The 7497-nt window shown below is 33.7% G+C and overlaps 2 long non-coding RNA genes across 4 annotated transcripts; both read left to right on the top strand.

Moving 5' to 3' along the window:
- Window positions 1–770: 770 nt before the first annotated feature.
- On the top strand, window positions 771–3727 carry LOC130459458 (uncharacterized). The gene is made up of 3 exons (XR_008918853.1): window positions 771–920; window positions 1242–1325; window positions 3685–3727. It is a non-coding gene; the product is annotated as an uncharacterized lncRNA (long non-coding RNA).
- An 860-nt stretch (window positions 3728–4587) lies between these two features.
- On the top strand, window positions 4588–7113 carry LOC130472566 (uncharacterized). Of its 3 annotated transcripts, XR_008933133.1 has the most exons (4): window positions 4588–5385; window positions 5461–5524; window positions 5622–5717; window positions 6994–7113. It is a non-coding gene; the product is annotated as an uncharacterized lncRNA (long non-coding RNA). The 3 variants fall into 3 exon arrangements; XR_008933132.1 differs by lacking the exon at window positions 6994–7113 and having other exon boundaries at window positions 4588–5259; window positions 5622–6529; XR_008933131.1 differs by lacking the exon at window positions 6994–7113 and having other exon boundaries at window positions 5622–6529.
- Window positions 7114–7497: the final 384 nt, after the last annotated feature.

Here is a 7497-nt window from a genome sequence, read left to right as displayed (position 1 = left end):
GCAGACATAGTGAAATTTGAACTTGAGGCTTTTGCCGGTGTTGTGTTTTTGCAATAATGGATTGAAAATATGTGGATTGACAGTTTCGACACAGTTGTGCTTCACATTTATTCATCTACAAAACAATACTCCCTCTTCCTCTTAATCATAGGCCTCGTTTGATTGGGAAAAACAAATTTTCTCTATTTATTATGTTTTATTTATTTTATATAGAGGTGCTTATTTTACTTATGTCTATTTTAAAGTTTATTTAATTTTATTATCGCTTATAATATTTTTTTTCCCTATAGAGAAGGCAAACAAGATCAATATGTTTAGCTACACTTTAGGTTCTATTGTTAGAAAGAACGACATTGTATTCTTCTGTTGAATTATTTTGAACTTGCGAGTAAGGGTTTATGGTACAGAGTCGTTACCTAGCTTTTTTTAGTGCTTCTCTATGGAGTTGTTTAGAGTATTTTTGAACACACGTGAACTTTTTATCTCTCTGTTGATTTTAGAAAGTAGATAATGCTAATAACATGACAATAGATCAGTCCTAGGCTATTTATGACGTAGAAAATAGATCAGTCCTGCTCTGGTCAGTCCTGATCAGCTCAGTCCTGATACAATCAGTCCTGATCAGCTCAGTCCTGATACAATCAGTCCTGATCAGCTCAGTCCTGATATGATCAGTCCTGATCAGATCAGTCCTGCTCTGCTCAGTCCTGATCAGTTTAGCTGTGCAGAAAACAAAATAAAAATCTGATGAAAAACAAAGAAATATAGATTTCTCCATTGTTTTCATTAAATTTCTCATCAAAATGCTGTTTACACTTTTTATGCATGTTACTTTTCAATAGTTCTGAAAATCCTTGCTAGAAACGCAGGATCTGAGACTTCGTTGCTATAAGCTGAGGAACTTCCCATCACCAGAATATGTATAGTCGTAATTTGTGTTTGCTGAGTAATTCATAGAATTGAGCTTAAATTTGCACGTTTTTTTACATTTTTTTTATTAATTTATGTAATTAATTGATGTGAAAATTAGCAACTTGTCTAAATCATTGAGTGCTTATATTATTCAATACCTAGGCTTAATTTTGTGTGATTCAATAGGCTTTTTTTCCGTATCATGCTGTTTAACTTCGCTTGGGTACGTGTTAGATCGATTGAGAAGGGTGCTGGTCCTGATTTGCTGGTATATATTCGAGAAATCAGCTTCTGCGAACAAATTGCTTCTAACTGTTTCAGCTGTACAGGCCGTCATCCTGCAGCCACTGGGTAACAAGGGAATTGCAGTTATATGAGGTGATACAATAAGGGGGTTTTCCACTGCTGACCAGGTGTGCTTTTCTCTGCTTCATAAGTTCTCATTTGTTGTGTATACTGAGGTTCTTGTAAGTATTTTACTATTAATTAGATACGAGTAAGCGACAGAGTACCATTTACTTTGGTTTCTTTTGGCACAATGTAGTGGGATTTAGCATAACCCTCCTCATATTCAACAACTTTATTGTTTAAAAATATGATTGCTGTAGAATGCAACCAGAAAATACTGCCAAGAAAGGCCCTAGGTGTGAATTTCATTGGCTAGACAGACCATTTTTGTTGTTAGAGTGTATGGTTGATTTTCAAATACTGGTTTTTGTTAATATTTGTTCAGTTCCTCGACTTTTGGGTATTGGTAAACGGGTTCAAACTTGCTAAATAATATCATTGGGAGAAAGGGGAATCAAATAATTTTGAGCTTGTAACTTTAAGCATGTTCCTTAATTTCTTGAACTATTAGGGGATGCTGTTATTAATATAGTTTGTACTATGTTGTACCGGCTTACTTAACCTCTATCTAATTGTGACATTATGTTGTCTAATTTTGCATTATTTCGTTACGTAGTGGACGGAGTACAAGTTAAAACAGAAGGAGAGGGTAATTTGGTAATTTTAGTTGGCGTATTTATGCCACTGTATGCTAATATTGAACTTTGAACATTTCCACCACCATATTAAGTTATTCACATCCCTTTAAACAACTAAAATTGTTATGTAACTTTGCATTTCATACCAGAAAATCCATTTTCCTCCAAACTGGGAAAGTAACAACTTTCAAGTCAAGTAAAGTGGCTCTTTTATAACCTTTTATCTATCTGTTTTATAACCTCTAACCTTTATTCAGTTATAACCTTCAATCTATTTGTTTTACCTTAAATTATACTGAAATTTTAATGTTAGAATGGTTTCTGTGATTCTGTGTTAAAGAGATAATGTGTGCTTCAATTGAAACATTGGTGCAGCTATTCAAAAGGTTACAAGAAATGGTTCTTTTAGCTAGCCCTTTTTCAGTAACTATTTGAACCTGTATTAATGACTCTAAGTCAGTTAGACAATAGAGAATACATGCTTTTTAGCTCCAACTGAATGGCAGTGAATTATGAACAGTCACGTAAAAGGCTGTAGAGCCAAAATGTTCTTTCCAAGAGCTTAATGGAACATTTGTCGCCAGGTTCAACGAAAATATGTTCAAATTTTCAGCAATTTAAGGGATACATCTAAAATCTAAAATTTTACAAGATATTCAATGTAGAATTTGTGTGTCCTTGAAAACTGTTTGTAGTTGGACCGGTTAGGATTTAGCAGTACTTTTCCCCCTCTCTATTAGACTATTTAAAATACTTTTAATACAAGATACCAACCCCGGTAAAGAGATCCTTGCCTAAGTTTCACAATGTATCATGTTTCACACCACCCACTGGCGAAGGAGGATCACTAAATTGACGTATTTTTCTGCATAATCCTCTTCTTAGTACGGTCCTCATTAGACAGATGGATAGAAAAACTATACTTCGTAAAATTTAACACCGAACTTTTATTTTGAAAAAGTGAAGCCAATCCAAAATACCCATTTCTTCAGAAAAAGACAATCTAAGTTATAAGACTGTTCATTAGATTCTTCTATTACTGCACTCTGTAAAACCATTAAGGGGAAAAGAAACAAGAGATATTTTTCTAGGTAACTGCATATTTGATTCTGTTTTTTCTGGGTTTTTCACTGAGTTGCTGTTGCTGCTGGTTAGTAAGGGTTGTGATTGAATTAGAATGGAGGGTAGCATAGAATTTGGTGAGCAGATTTAACTGATGATGCTGTATTATCTATAGTTGTTGCTGGAGTAGCAGCTGATATGAATAAGGGAGGTGGGAGTTCTAGCTACTTAAGTACTAACCAAGAAGGGCTTGGGATTAAATCTCCTGAAATTTCAAAGACAAGTCCCATGTCAACCCCCAGTAGACCTCCCAAGATCCCTGCTGAAATTACCAAATTATTGAAAATTTTGTCTCTCTAAATTCTATCCAATGTCTTCTGCACATTCCCGTCCAATAAATTTGATATGCAAACAGGATCGCATAACGCTCCTTCTCCGTGATTACCGGCAACTGCAAGGTGCCCAATAATATGATCGAATTTTGACCTGGTATGACCTCAAAATCTACAAAATGCAGTAGCCAATAAATATATATTTCTTCCTCCTTTTTCCCCACTGTTATTTTTCTTCTGTTTTATGGTACAGTGAGATGCTAGAAATAGCTGAAAGACATGAATTAGTTATGGCCAGGGGGAGGGAAGCTGTATGCCTGTATGAAAATAATCATTTTAGTCTTATCTTATTGCTTCCATGTATGCCCTAAAGAAAGCTTTGTCATTTTCAGGGTAGTTAAGGACGACCAGCCTGTATCATACCGGACAGCCACAACAAAGGTGCTCAGATATTTTTAATTTCCAGATGTTGGTGCTATTTGATTGTAGTATGTCAAATAGCTTCGAGTTTGTGACTTTCTTAAATGATTACTAATTTTCTTAAATTTCTTTCAGCCTGTATACCAATGGATAATCAAGCCTCAGAGTGTCGCCAAAACTAATGAGATGTTTCTTCCTGGGCGAATGTCATTTATTTATGACATGGTAAGTTGCTGGATAAGTGTTATTGTACTTTTATAAGTTTGTGTGGAATACCTCATTTAGACACCAAGCTGATGTTATATAAACTTGGATAGGACTATAAGGGGTGCTCTCTTTACCATCATCATTCTTTGACAATAGTATATGGTAAATGAAACAAGCTTTATGCTGCTGTCATAGGCTTGTTCTTTTTTAGATCTGGTGTTTATCTATGATTCTTTTGTATTAAGAAAGTTTCTAGTCTGTCAAGAAGTTTCAGTTCTTATTTATGATTCTATATCATAATATAATTAGCAGACTGATTTTTACTTAACACTTGGAAGACTATCCTCCAAGGATCTTTATTTAATCATTTCAGTATTCTTTCGGATCTTTGTTTTGTATGATCTCACTGGAAATCATATAAAACATTTTCTATTTAATATAGCTATATTTCTTTTGACTCTTATACATATTATGTATAAATTTACTATAATTTATAGTATACTAATACTCCCTTTTTTTTGCGGACTATTTGATTTTTACCTAAGAATCCACAAATGACAGATACCTCTATTTTTCATTTCTTTATCCTGTCAGGTTGGATGCAAAGCTCTTTGTGTTGACTGATAGATTGATTAATTCTTGAATGAGTCCTATGAAAGCATGATCCAATGTAACAACTTTGACGGATCCGAAACATGATATTGTTTCATGGAGCACAATTATCACAGGATATGGAAGTCATGGAAAAGGGGAGATAGATGGCTTTAAAGCTGTATTCGGATTTTCTAATTTCATGGAATCAACCAAATCGTGTCATTTTCCTTTCTGTTCTCTTCTCTTGTAGCCACAATGGGATGGTTTCTGAAGGTCTGAGCTTATTCAATTCTATGACTCGGGATTTTGGAATTAAACCAGAACTTGAGCATCGAGCTTGCATCGTTGATCTGCTCTGTCGAGCTGGAAAGATTGGGGAGGCATATGAATTCATTTGGAAAATGTTCTCTAACCCTACAACTGATGTTTTGGGCATACTTCTCGATGCATGTCGGATGAAGGGTGATGCTAAACTTGGAGAAATTGTTGCAAGAGATATGATGATGCTGAAACCTGCATGTGCTGGAAATTATGTACAACTAGCTCATAGTTTTGCTGCTATGAATAGATGGGAGGGGGTGAATGATGCATGGACTCAAATTAAGGCTCTTGGACTTAAAAAACTCCCAGGTTGGAGTCTGAGTTAATTTGGTGACAGCAGTCTGAGTCATTCAGTCATCCTGAAGATTCATCTTCCAGCTGCTGTCTGGTACTGCAGACCTGTGTGCCAATTACCAAGGTCTGGGGTAAATTTCCCAATCAAAGTAACAATAATTGAACATATAGTTGGTTAACTTGTGCAAATATATAGGGAAGATTTTATTGTAGAAGTGATTCTTTGACAGTAAATCGGTTCACATTAGAGATGGGAAGTATGTATCTTATCTATGTTCTACCATTCCATTCACGTTTATGTGTTGAGATATTGATGGTTAACTTGTGCACAGATCGATGCAGGTGTGATTGTATAGCTTCTACGGGTGATTCTTTCATCCGTAATTTCTTCTACAGGTGATTCTATGCTCCATAAAAAAAACTAGTCTAACTGATAAATTTAGTATACTTCTTGGTATAAGTTATGAAATTTGTGTTTTCTATTGCGATGCAGATCAACCATTTCTGCAGGTGTATGTTCGAGTGTCACAAGTACGTAACTGGGAGGAAAGTCATGCAGGAGACAATTGTGAAATGATCTTCATGTGATGTAAGTATCCATCATTCCATCATGATCCTGTAAGTTAGTGATTAATAGAGTATATATTCAAGTAATTATCCTTGTTTCTTGCGAGTAGTTATATAGCATCAGAATTCTGTCATCTTGAAAGTAATTTCTGGTAGTGAAAATATTTGCACAGCTACAAGTATAATAAGTTTGCAAACATATTTAGGCTAAACTTTCGACTGCCAGATTAATTATAGATATATTTAGGCTAAACTTTCGACTGCCAGATTAATTATAGATTTATTTCAAGTGAAATCATGGCAGTTATCAGATTAGCTTAAGTTATTGTTCTTGGTTATTTTTACCTCAATAAAATACCTCAAAGCATCAACTAAGTCGCTATACAACCTGACAATCTTTGCAAAGCTTAACAGTTTTGGTAATAATTAGGCTTTGACCATGACAGTGGGAGGAATGCTGAATGAAGCTATTAATAATTTTAAATGACACTAAATATGGCTTAATAGAGCTTTCAAATGACACTAAATATGGCTTAACCATGGTCATTAAAATTCCACCTAAAAAGGATTAGGCTCCAAATTCGATCGTGAGCTCAGACGACAACAAAGTACCAAATTACCATCATAATGTGTAAGCCAATTCCAGCGTTGAATTTTAAAATAGAGAGCTAGGCCACTGGTAAACTCTTGAGCACCTGTCTTTTGGTTGTGTCTACGGCAAGGCTGCTTTAGACCAGATTAAGCAGTGGCTGGGGATAAGAACTTCAAAAATTGATCTGTTATACCTGCTGAAATGGCTACAGAAGGACTACAAAGGCTCTAGATTCAAGAAAAGGGTGCAGTAAACTGCTGATCCTGCCTTAGTAATACCAATATGGAGAGTTAGAAGTGATGCAATTTGGAATTTTAAAGTTATACATACTGATTCTTTTGTAAAAGTTGTAAAGGATACCATAAAGAGCAGGATAGGAAGAATCATAGGGAACTAAGTGTAAATATCACAGATCTCTAGCTGCGATATCTAGACTTTTTTTTTTCTTTGTTTCATTTTCCGCGGAGATACCTGGACCTTTTTTTAATAATGTTCATGTATGATTGAATTCGCTGAACTATAATTTATCTCATTATTCAAAGATCGTAGATTGAATAAGTGTTTGCTTGATCTACCTTGAAAAATATAATTTGAGTGATTCAAATGATATTGTTAATTTTCCTTTGATTTTAAAATGTGTTCATCATGCTTTGTATATATATATATATATATATATATATATATATATATTAAATTTTCTTTGCAGATTATTGATGATTCAAGTGGTCATGGTATATGTAGATCAAGATCAAGATCAACAAGTTATCTTGAAGCTAAGCTAGCATAGCAATAGGTTTACTTGGTAATTAGTTTGTACGTAGTCAGGAGGTAGTTTTTATTTAGTTTTGGACTATCTTGTAGAAGAAATGATGATAGGAAGTTGTTTTTCTTTTAACATATTCCTTTTATTTTAGTTAACTAGACTCTGGAAACTAATTTAATGTATGGATGATTTATATGGTTATATGTCACTTTTTCTAAATTAATCAAAGCACGACGTTACGGTGTTTTATGATAATGTAGTATGTAGAGTATTTGATTACTATCCTCTATGGTCAATATATATTTTATAAATAATTTGTGATTTTAGATTAATTGATATATATATATATATATATATATATATATATATATATATATATATATATATATATATATATATATATATATATATATATATATATATATATATATATATATATATATATAT

The sequence above is a fragment of the Spinacia oleracea genome, chromosome 4 (genome assembly GCF_020520425.1).
Source record: "Spinacia oleracea cultivar Varoflay chromosome 4, BTI_SOV_V1, whole genome shotgun sequence".
Taxonomy (NCBI): Eukaryota; Viridiplantae; Streptophyta; class Magnoliopsida; order Caryophyllales; family Amaranthaceae; genus Spinacia; species Spinacia oleracea.
The sequence above is the reverse complement of the archived record's forward strand: the minus strand, read 5'-3'. Positions and strand labels throughout refer to the sequence as shown.